The following is a 12856-nucleotide window of genomic DNA, read 5'->3' on the forward strand; positions in this document are numbered from 1 at the left end:
TTAGTGATGTGCTGGCGCATGCAAACCTGCCCAGTGTCCTGTAGACAATCTCATGCCAATCAATATCAATCCTGTTCATACCTGAACTGTTTAAGTAGAGTGAATGCCGTGATGCTCAAAAGTGATTGAATTCCTGTCTGAAAAAACCCGGAACGTTAAGAGCTAGTCCTAATGCCAACCAGAACAAACTTATACTGTACGCTATCCGTGCTCCACGTGGTCCGCCTACCTGTAAGCAGCGGTTCGAGTCCAATGACTCCGAATGTCTGAAACGCCCAACTTCGTCACGCTTGCTCTTCGCTATCGGTTCTCAGTGCTGTAACCAATTGAACACCATTTACAACCTCCTCTGCGCCGTATGTATTACGTTTCAAAACTCTGTGCTCAAGCGTAATGACCCTCGCTCACCTGACTGCTTAAACTTCACGTGCTGTAACCGGCCTCACTGCGTCTCTCGTTTACTGTGCCCTGCTTCCTGCTCGCTAGATGTGCTTCACGCTAAACACAGAAAACGGACACTTGACCTAATCTGATGGCGGGCGCCATTTTCAAATGGGGTATTGTGTGTGATGCGATAGATAATGTTCTTATGCAAGAACTAAAGTGATGCTACCATAATTCTGTCTAACGAAAGGAAAAGAGTTGCTGAGGACAAGTCTGACTGGCCCACATCAAATTAGTGCTTATTTTGACAAAGTCACACTGCATGTTCAATTACGAAATCTTTTGGGTACAAATTACATCACCTTAAAACAAGGCTGGTTCTGATGAAATTTATAAAAAACACATTAATTCAATTTTGTCATTAAGACCACATAGCTCGAGCGTATTCAAATTACGGATCCAGTACGTTTCTCTTTGAGACAATTGGCGATCTGCATCAACATGTAACTTTTCATCAATACTTTCCAATATAGTAAAACGCAATTGTGGTATGGTATGTTGTCTCTCTTTCCAATGCATGGCTAAATTAGACTTGGGGTTACAAGTTCTGATCATGCTTTTGTGTTCCGTAATACGGACTTTTACCTTTCTTGAGGTTTTCCCCACGTATATTAACCCGCAGGGACATTTGATGGCATACACTACCATGCTAGTGTTGCAGTCCGATGTATGTCTCAGTCGAATTTGTTTACCCGTGTGCGGGTGTGGAAAAATGTTTCCTGTGATAACATTGCCACAGTGACTGCAGTTGTGGCATTTCACCATCCCTCTGCTTTGAACTGTACCCTTCACGTGTGTTGTTGTTTTAGTATTTCTTTTAGGTTTTTTGATCTGGTATGGGCAAATAGAGGTTTGCCTGTAAATACTGTTTTGAAATCAGATTCTTGTTCGATAACTTCGCATCTGTTTAGATCACTTGTCTTAATTGCCCTACTTGCTGTTGAATATTTGATGACAAACACTTCCCTTTTTAGTGGTTCTTTTGTGGTTTTTACCAGTAATTCTTGTCTATTCTTGAGACTGGCTTTATGTTTGGCTTTGCTAAGTACCTCCTCTGGATACCCTCTATCTCTGTATGCCTGTGCCATTGTCTCCATCTCTTGTAAACCTTGTGACTCTTGAGAACAGATTCTGCGAGCCCGCAGAAACTGAGAAAATGGTAGATGATTCTTCAATGACGTGGTGTGGAAACTGCTGTAGTGTAAAGCACTATTACGGTCAGTTTCTTTCTTGTACACTCTGATATGTAATTCCTGACCCCGTTTTTCTATGAAGATGTCCAGATAGTTCATGACTCTGGCATGAATGATATAGGTTATCTTTATTTGATCATGACGCTCATTTAACTCAGTCAACAGGTTCACTAGATCATCATGAGGACCATTCCACACAATGAGAATGTCGTCAATATATCTGACGTAGAGTTTCAGATGTTGCATCCATTCTTGGTTTTTCAGAATGTTTGCCTCCTCGTACTTAGCCATAAAAATATTGGCAAAAATTGGCAAAAGTCGGGGCCCCAGTAAAACCCATGCTGGTTCCTGTCCTTTGTAAGTAAAAAGTGTCCTGCCACTTGAAGTATCCGTGATAAAGGCAAAAATGTAGTAACTCTAGGAGAAACACATTGGTACCTTCTTCATAGTCATGCTTTAACAACATCCACTCCACTGCCTCTATTCCCTCCCTCCTGATGGGGAATGGAGGTATACAAGGCTGCTATGTCTATGGTGCACAACCAAATTTGTTCGTCTGGATGAATTGTGACATCATTGATTCTTTTTAAACAGTCTGTCGTGTCTTGAATGTACGTGCTCCATTGCTGCACAAGTGGCTGCAAAAAGTAATCCAAACATTTTCCTAATGGTTCATGCAGTGACCCACACCCCGCCACAATTGGCCTGAATGGTGGGTCCACTGGGTTCTTGTGCATCTTGGGCACCATGTATATGTGTGGTCTTTTAGCGTGTTGTACTGTAAAACATTTACTGGTTTGGTCATCTATCCAACCCATCTCTTTGGCTTTGTCAAGTAAGATCTTCAAAGTGTTTTGGAACCGGACCGTTGGATCCGCGTCCAATTTGATATATGTGTCCTCATTGGTTACATGCTGAGGAACCTTAGCCTGGTAATAAGAATTGTTTAGAACCACCAGGGCTCCCCCTTTGTCTGCAGGTACTATTCTGAGGGTGTCGTTCTCAGCTAGTTTGTTCAATGTGATTCTTTCTTGTCTGGTTAGGTTATTCCTGCTCTTGCGGGTAGTCGAGATTCTGTCTAAATCTTTTTTAACTAAAGTCTCAAATAGATCTAATGTCTTGTGAGAAAACGGAGCTATAAATGTGCTCTTGGGTCTAAACGCGTGTTGCGTATCCTGTACAGTTTGTGGAACCGTGGGGTCTTGTGTGATTGTATGAAAAAACCATCTCAAACGAAGTTTTCTCATGAACTTAAATAATGAAACCTCTAATTCCAATTTATTTGTGGAGTAAGTAGGTACAAAAGACATCCCCTTGTTCAACACCCTTAGTTCTTGTGCACTTAATTGGTAATCTGAGATGTTCATCACAAGTTCCTCCTGTTTCTTTGCTTTTTTTGAGCTTTTGCCCCTCCTTGTCCGTTTTGTTTTGCCTGTGATTGTTGTTCCATGGGGGGGGGGTTGGATGTTCTGCCCCCCTCTAAAAAAGCTTCCCTAGGAGTGGTGTTGGTATCCCCATGTGCTGCTACCTCCATGCTCGTGCTTGGGGTGACTGCGAGTGGTGTTCTTGTGGGTAGGGTGTCTTGTTCTGTTGCTACACTCTCCTCTGATGTGGATGCTTGTGGTTTCTGATACGCTCTTCTCTGTGCGTATTGATCTGCCCATGAGTAGACTTCGTCTAGCTTATAATCTATTGTGTCGCGTTTAAATTTGCGCAACTTTCGTTCTTGTACTTCCCTGGTATGTTCTGCCAATTGATCATTAATGTTCTTAAGTGTAGTGGCTAGTTCTTCTTCTGATAACAGAGTTGCTAATCCTTGAATTTGACCTTCCAATTCCTTAAGGATATTGGAAAGTACTTCCACTATCAACAGTATTAAGTCTAAAGAACACTTGTTCAATATGGCGTACCATTTTAACATGAATGGTTTATTGAACTTGAATAACAAGGGTCTAAGCGATATGCGTAACCCGCGTGGAATACGCTTGACTTTGTGGTATTGTATTAACATGGTGGCATGACGCCTTTGGTTTATTTCTTTTCTTAATGTGTACTGGAGTTGTTTAATCACCTGGGAGGTTGATCCAGGTCTCCCATGAAAGTCCCTAACATCTTTGATTAGTGCATATATGCTTTCTGCTTCCTCTGTGGAATATGCCTTAACTTCTGCCTGATTCGCTGTTAAGTGAGAAATTTCATCAAAATCCATGATGAGTTGGTGCTGGGTGTCGAAAAGTGGGCCACTGGGGTATAAATCTATGAAAAAAACTCAACCCCCTGCACACCAATTTTAAACTAATTTTGAATAACTTTGTGTGTACTCTTCGTACAAACAGCGGTGCTGGCCACTCTAACTGACTGGCTCCGGTCAGTGGCAAAACTAGACTAACAAACAGATACTGTTCGTGAGTGGCGCACTGTTCACATGCCCCTGATGGGTGCAATTGTTTCTCAGCAATCCAGTTGTATTATACACAGTATACTTTACAATAAACAAAAAACCTTTTTTCCAAATTCAAAGTTCATCAAACAGTACATAATATCCACAAAAGTGAAAACAAAAGTTCAGTTCTTTGCAGACATCATGTTTTAATGACAATAGTCTTGCTTGTCTTTTTCTTTCTTTTTTTCTTCTCTGCACATTACATCATGTACATATGTTTGTTACAGCATCATATTCAGTCAATCCCAATGCATTTCGGTATAAAAATACCTTCATCAGGGGATACTGCAATCGAAATAAACAGGGTTACGCATATCGCTTAGACCCTTGTTATTCAAGTTCAATAAACCATTCATGTTAAAATGGTACGCCATATTGAACAAGTGTTCTTTAGACTTAATACTGTTGATAGTGGAAGAACTTTCCAATATCCTTAAGGAATTGGAAGGTGAAATTCAAGAGCTCAACACAGAATTAGCAACACGGTTATCAGAAGAAGAACTAGCCACTACACTTAGGAACATTAATCATCAATTGGCAGAACATACCAGGGAAGTACAAGAACGAAAGTTGCGCAAATTTAAACGCGACACAATAGATTATAAGCTAGACGAAGTCTACTCATGGGCAGATCAATACGCACAGAGAAGAGCGTATCAGAAACCACAAGCATCCACATCAGAGGAGAGTGTAGCAACAGAACAAGACACCCTACCCACAAGAACACCACTCGCAGTCACCCCAAGCACGAGCATGGAGGTAGCAGCACATGGGGATACCAACACCACTCCTAGGGAAGCTTTTTTAGAGGGGGGCAGAACATCCAACCACCCCCCCATGGAACAACAATCACAGGCCAAACAAAACGGACAAGGAGGGGCAAAAGCTCAAAAAAAGCAAAGAAACAGGAGGAACTTGTGATGAACATCTCAGATTACCAATTAAGTGCACAAGAACTAAGGGTGTTGAACAAGGGGATGTCTTTTGTACCTACTTACTCCACAAATAAATTGGAAATAGAGGTTTCATTATTTAAGTTTATGAGAAAACTTCGTTTGAGATGGTTTTTTCATACAATCACACAAGACCCCATGGTTCCACAAACTGTACAGGATACGCAACACGCGTTTAGACCCAAGAGCACATTTATAGCTCAGTTTTCTCACAAGACATTAGATCTATTTGAGACTTTAGTTAAAAAAGATTTAGACAGAATCTTGACTACCCGCAAGAGCAGGAATAACCTAACCAGACAAGAAAGAATCACATTGAACAAACAAGCTGAGAACGACACCCTCAGAATAGTACCTGCAGACAAAGGGGGAGCCCTGGTGGTTCTAAACAATTCTTATTACCAGGCTAAGGTTCATCAGCATGTAACCAATGAGGACACATATATCAAATTGGACGCGGATCCAACGGTCCGGTTCCAAAACACTTTGAAGATCTTACTTGACAAAGCCAAAGAGATGGGTTGGATAGATGACCAAACCAGTAAATTTTTGACAGTACAACACGCTAAAAGACCACACATATACATGGTGCCCAAGATGCACAAGAACCCAGTGGACCCAACATTCAGGCCAATTGTGGCGGGGTGTGGGTCACTGCATGAACCATTAGGAAAATGTTTGGATTACTTTTTGCAACCACTAGTGCAGCAATGGAGCACGTACATTCAAGACACGACAGACTGTTTAAAAAGAATCAATGATGTCACAATTCATCCAGACGAACAAATTTGGTTGTGCACCATAGACATAGCAGCCTTGTATACCTCCATTCCCCATCAGGAGGGAATAGAGGCAGTGGAGTGGATGTTGTTAAAGCATGACTATGAAGAAGGTACCAATGTGTTTCTCCTAGAGTTACTACATTTTTGCCTTTATCACGGATACTTCAAGTGGCAGGACACTTTTTTACTTACAAAGGACAGGAACCAGCATGGGTTTTACTGGGGCCCCGACTTTTGCCAATATTTTTATGGCTAAGTACGAGGAGGCAAACATTCTGAAAAACCAAGAATGGATGCAACATCTGAAACTCTACGTCAGATATATTGACGACATTCTCATTGTGTGGAATGGTCCTCATGATGATCTAGTGAACCTGTTGACTGAGTTAAATGAGCGTCTTGATCAAATAAAGATAGTCTATTCCATTCATGCCAGAGTCATGAACTATCTGGACATCCTCATAGAAAAACGGGGTCAGGAATTACATACCAGAGTGTACAAGAAAGAAACTGACCGTAATAGTGCTTTACACTACAGCAGTTTCCACACCACGTCATTGAAGAATCATCTACCGTTTTCTCAGTTTCTGCGGGCTCGCAGAATCTGTTCTCAAGAGTCACAAGGTTTACAAGAGATGGAGACAATGGCACAGGCATACAGAGATAGAGGGTATCCAGAGGAGGTACTTAGCAAAGCCAAACATAAAGCCAGTTTCAAGAATAGACAAGAATTACTGGTAAAAACCACAAAAGAACCACTAAAAAGGGAAGTGTTTGTCATCAAATATTCAACAGCAAGTAGGGCAATTAAGACAAGTGATCTAAACAGATGGGAAGTTATCGAACAAGAATCTGATTTCAAAACAGTATTTACAGGCAAACCTCTATTTGCCCATACCAGATCAAAAAACCTAAAAGAAATACTAAAACAACAACACAACGTGAAGGGTACAGTTAAAAGCAGAGGGATGGTGAAATGCCACAACTGCAGTCACTGTGGCAATGTTATCACAGGAAACATTTTTCCACACCCGCACACGGGTAAACAAATTCGACTGAGACATACATCGGACTGCAACACTAGCATGGTAGTGTATGCCATCAAATGTCCCTGCGGGTTAATATACGTGGGGAAAACCTCAAGAAAGGTAAAAGTCCGTATTAGGGAACACAAAAGCATGATCAGAACTTGTAACCCCAAGTCTAATTTAGCCATGCATTGGAAAGAGAGACAACATACCATACCACAATTGCGTTTTACTATATTGGAAAGTATTGATGAAAAGTTACATGTTGATGCAGATCGCCAATTGTCTCAAAGAGAAACGTACTGGATCCAAATTTGAATACGCTCGAGCCATGTGGTCTTAATGACAAAATTGAATTAACGTGTTTTTTATAAATTTCATCAGAACCAGCCTTGTTTTAAGGTGATGTAATTTGTACCCAAAAGATTTTGTAATTGAACATGCAGTGTGACTTTGTCAAAATAAGCACTAATTTGATGTGGGCCAGTCAGACTTGTCCTCAGCAACTCATTTCCTTTCGTTAGACAGAATTATGGTAGCAACACTTTAGTTCTTGCATAAGAACATTATCTATCGCATCACACACAATACCCCATTTCAAAATGGCGCCCGCCATCAGATTAGGTCGAGTGTCTGTTTTCTGTGTTTAGCATGAAGCACATCTAGCGAGCAGGAAGCAGGGCACAGTAAACGAAAGACGGAGTGAGGCCGGTTACAGCACGTGAAGTTTAAGCAGTCAGGTGAGCGAGGGTCGTTACGCTTGAGCACCGAGTTTTGAAACGTAATACATACGGCGCAGAGGAGGTTGTAAATGGTGTTCAATTGGTTACAGCACTGAGAACCGATAGCGAAGAGCAAGCGTGACGAAGTTGGGCGTTTCAGACATTTGGACTGGAGTCATTGGACTCGAACAGCTGCTTACAGGTAGGCGGACCACGTGGAGCACGGATAGCGTACAGTATAAGTTTGTTCTGGTTGGCATTAGGACTAGCTCTTAACGTTCCGTTTTTTTTCGGACAGGAATTCAATCACTTTTGAGCATCACGGCATTCACTCTACTTAAACAGTTCAGGTATGAACAGGATTGATATTGATTGGCATGAGATTGTCTACAGGACACTGGGCAGGTTTGCATGCGCCAGCACATCACTAAGGGTGCACGTAAGGAGTATAGGGACTTTAACACTATTGCACATTGGGTCTCATTTTGACAAAACCACACAAAAGTGGCATGTACAAGAGGTTGGTCTGTAACTTCTCAGATTTCAGGTTGGGATAACATTTACCCTGTTTATTTCGATTGCAGTATCCCCTGATGAAGGTATTTTTATACCGAAATGCATTGGGATTGACTGAATATGATGCTGTAACAAACATATGTACATGATGTAATGTGCAGAGAAGAAAAAAAGAAAGAAAAAGACAAGCAAGAATATTGTCATTAAAACATGATGTCTGCAAAGAACTGAACTTTTGTTTTCACTTTTGTGGATATTATGTACTGTTTGATGAACTTTGAATTTGGAAAAAAGGTTTTTTGTTTATTGTAAAGTATACTGTGTATAATACAACTGGATTGCTGACAAACAATTGCACCCATCAGGGGCATGTGAACAGTGCGCCACTCACAAACAGTATCTGTTTGTTAGTCTAGTTTTGCCACTGACCGGAGCTAGTCAGTTAGAGTGGCCAGCACCGCTGTTTGTACGAAGAGTACACACAAAGTTATTCAAAATTAGATTAAAATTGGTGTGCAGGGGGTTGAGTTTTTTTCATAGATTGTACGAGTACAACCACACATCCCTGATGTAGAACAAATGTCCATTGTCCCTCATCAAATAGGCATCTCCTCACAAACAGTCACAATGTACGATCGCCATGCAGTCTGAATGTAAACTGCACCATTGCGTAAACATACATGGAACACACTGTAAAACAGCATCTCCCATTCACATTGCAGAGGGACAATCAACACCTCCTGCAAACAGATGTGACATGTCTATGATCAATCAAGAATAAAAGCATGGTCGAGAACAGGGGCAGTGACTCCCCCTTACCTACATGTTGCTCATGTTGTGGGAATTGAGTCATAGCGTGCATCCCTGCATCATGGTGGTGCAAATGTGACCCCATAAGAAGCCCTGTTGTCACTTGTATGTCACAAATGACAGCTTATATGTATTGATGTGGCACACATGTGAAACGCCGAAGAGTGGGATGTGTGACACACAGAACTGGCATTTCGAATATGTGACACCCTAAACAGCCTCTCTGTACAGAGGTGGCATACCCCCCATCATTATCAAATCATGAAATTGGTAGCACTACATGTTACTCTAACACTTGTCTGAGTGATGTGATTGTACAGATAGTGACATGCACGCAGGGAATGTGTCTTGGAATTGATTTATGTGCACAAGCTGTACCTGTGGTCATTTTGTACTGTCCCTTGATTGCTAAGGACTGTTACAATGGGACTTGCTCATGTGAATAAATTATCAATGATGGTGTTCCTACGGGCTATACCTGCTGCAGCTGCAGTTTGGTGTGGTCCACCTGCCTCATCATCGTCCGGTGCATCTAGCACTTGTAACGATGAGGCATTGGTGAGTACACATATTTTGTGCAGCACACAACATGCAATGATAATCTTGCACATGATGTCTGAGCTGTACAGGAAGCTTCCACCTGTGATGTCTAGGCACCTGAAACAGGACTTCAACATGCCAAATGTGAGTTCCACGATGCCCCTGGTGCGTTTGTGGGCCACATTGTACTGCCTCTGGACCGTTGTGTTCAGGGCTCAGAGGGGTGTCACCATCCAAGCGCAGAGAGCATATCCTTGTTCACCTGTGACAGTGCAGAGAGACACGAGTCAATAGTTGGTTATGCATGACGTGTTGGCAGGCTCACTGGTTCATTGGTGTGTGATATGTGTGACTTAATGATTCCTGCCCGACATGTACTGCTTGTAACAAATGAGCAGCATCAATGTGCATTACGTAGCCTCATTGCGGCTCCTCTATCCCCCCGGGCCTATTTATAAGTGTGCATAGCACGGTTGCATCACTTGTACCCCACGGCACACCATTGTCATGCCTGTCTGCGCATGTCCACAAGCCTGACAACGACACAGTGATGTTGTGCGCTGAAGTGGATGGCCACGTGTGTGTAGGCCTATGGTAAGGATAGGGCGGGTACAGATGTGAAGTTAATGACTGGTTGTACTTGCCATGCGGTTGAGGGTAGACCTTTGGCTTATGCTGTGGTAATAGCGACACACACAACAGTTGGCATGTATGATCTCAGACCCGAGCGTACTTGCGCTCCCTCATTCACCCGAGCCCACACTCCGGGGGCATGCTATATTGCAACATTGTCCATTGCAGGATGGGTGGCACTGACACTACAACAGAGACTCACAAATTAGTTACCTCCTTGGCAAGGCCAACACTTAATGACGCCCAGAGCCCAGGGTTGATTAACCACACCCCTACGCTGCACTGTTGTTCGCAAGTCCACTCCGCTAAGGCTCACAGGGTGGTATGACACAGCTACATGGCCCAGGTCTACCCCACTGTCTGAGATGACATGGTTGCATCCGCTGTACACAGCACAATGTAATGTGGTAGGGCCCAGGGCCATCATCCATATATACTGACCACACAGACACACTTCGATAGTTTTTGGAACTGGCTACGGGCACGTGCGCCCGGCCCCTTTTATTGCCAGGGTCACATGTACGGTGACGCCTGTGCTGGATGGGTGTGGGGTGAGTGTAAGCCACCCCTTAGGGGCTGGTTGGTGCTGGCAACAGCTACAACAGTAATCAGACAATAAGAAGTTCAAAGTTCAAACAGCAAGGGTTCATTACTTTAGCTGCACAGAGTTCGGTGACTTGCAGTGCACTGAGGTAGGGCCACGCGAGCTGAGCGGGTCCTCGTCGATGTCCAAGGTGAATGTCGTGGAGGGCTGCGGGGGACAGTGGAAGGTGTTCTTCCAGGGGATGATGCAGAGGGCAGAGCCAAGAAGAAACCGGTTAATATGGAGGAGATGAATGCTACAGCCTCATTTTTACCACCAAGTCAGTATCAGCTACATAATGATGAAGACAACCCCCAGGCCAAATACTCAGATGCCACCAAAGCTCAATCAGTGAGTGTTTATGAATGTCAGGGAACAGACTTAGTGGCACCGGAGCTGACAGGGTATGCAATCTGCGATGAGGCCTGTACAGTGACAATGATATAAACTCTGCCATAAATAAATCAAGACTCAGTTACAAATGTGTGACCTACTCGACCGCAATGTAGGCGGTAGGCACCGGACAGCAGGGCACACAGCCACGTGTCATTGGATTGCGATAAACAGAGTTGGTGACACCAGAGCAGTGATTGGTATTGTTCGATCACCTCCCTAAAGATGATCCTTTTTTCCTCCAGACTGAAACGCGCCTTCCTCTTTCACCTCTACTTGCGTGCAATGATATGAACTTTGCCATTGGGAAATCAAGACTCAGTTCCAAATGTGTGACCTACTGGATCGCAGTGTGGGCCAAAGGCAGTAGTCTGAAAGGGACCACAGACACGTGTGGTTGTAATGCTATGCACGGAGTTGATGGCACCACACCGAAGGGAGTACAGTGATATCAAACGTCCCATTAACATATGAACTTGGCCATCAGGATATCAAGACTCAGTTCCAAATGTGTGACCTACTTGACCATAGTGTTGGCCGGAGGCAGCGGTGGAGTACGTCAATGAGTAAGGAGTTCTGGGAGCCTGTGTCACGGAGGCCAGCGATGGTCTTAGGAGGCTGCCAAGGTCACGGGCCTTGGGCTTGGAGCTTGCACCGGCACGTGGTGGGCCCTCTTTGACACACACCGGTGTTGGCAGGTGAGCAGTGAGGCCTGGGTGCGCAGGGGCAGGCAAGACGGGTTCAGGGACCAGTGGCACGGGATGCAGCAGGTGCACAGGATCACAGGCAACACTGCTCATGGGTTCGGCCTTGTGACAGGGTGAGAGGCGCCCCCCTGGCAGATACATTGGCCATCCTGGAAGAGAATCACGCCCAGAGCTACATGCTTTTTATTCACATCCCTACGCTGACCTGGTGTAAGCCGGGCCAGCCCACTCTGCTCACAGTTACAGGGGGGATGTAACAAGTGACATTTCCACGATCTTCCCCACTGGCTGAGGTAACATGGTTCCGTCCACTGTTCACTACACTCCAAATACCAGCAGTGTATGTTGACATGGATATGTCTGCGGTCTGCATACTACAGTCTGGCCAGCACATCCACGCCACACTTGGCATTGTGTACAGTCTCATTCATGGGTCACTTGCCTCCTTCGCACATGCCTGGTCGCCACCTCTCCCCCTCTGCTATTGTGTGGCTGAGGTGCCATGCCATTGATGGCTCATGTACATGGCTAGTCCAGGTTACCACAGTAAGTTGTGATGTTGTGTGTGATGGGTGGGCATGTTGTTTGGCATTACCAGAGTTGTGAGTTACATAATTGTGGAGTTGGGGTGTGTACTGTGTTCATTTGGTACTTACCAAAGAGCAGAGCATTTCCGTAGGTGCCATCCTGGAAGTGCTGGTTGATGATGGACTGTTGGAAGATGTAGGAATCATGCACACTGCCTGGGTAGTTGGCGACGACATTGGTGAAGAGTCCCCGGTGGTCCACCATTGCCTACACATTCTTGGAATGCTTGTGCTTTCTGTTGCGGTAATTGTGTGCAGTGTCAGCAGGGGGCACAAGCAGGACATGTGTGCAGTCATTTGCCCCCAACACGTGTGATTACGCCAGCTATGGAGAAGAAGTCTTGCTTGGTCTCCAGCTGTTCCTGTGCAGTGTGGGGGAAATGAAGGTGCTGGGGTACCAAGCTGATGATGGCATCCAAGACAGCAGTGAGGAACTTTGATAGGACTGGCTGTGAGACTCCTCTGACTCTGGCAGTTGTTGGTTGGAAGGTACCAGAGCTCACCAGATGCAGCACAGCCAGC

This window comes from Lissotriton helveticus, chromosome 3_2 (assembly GCF_964261635.1).
Source record: "Lissotriton helveticus chromosome 3_2, aLisHel1.1, whole genome shotgun sequence".
Lineage (NCBI taxonomy): Eukaryota > Metazoa > Chordata > Amphibia > Caudata > Salamandridae > Lissotriton > Lissotriton helveticus.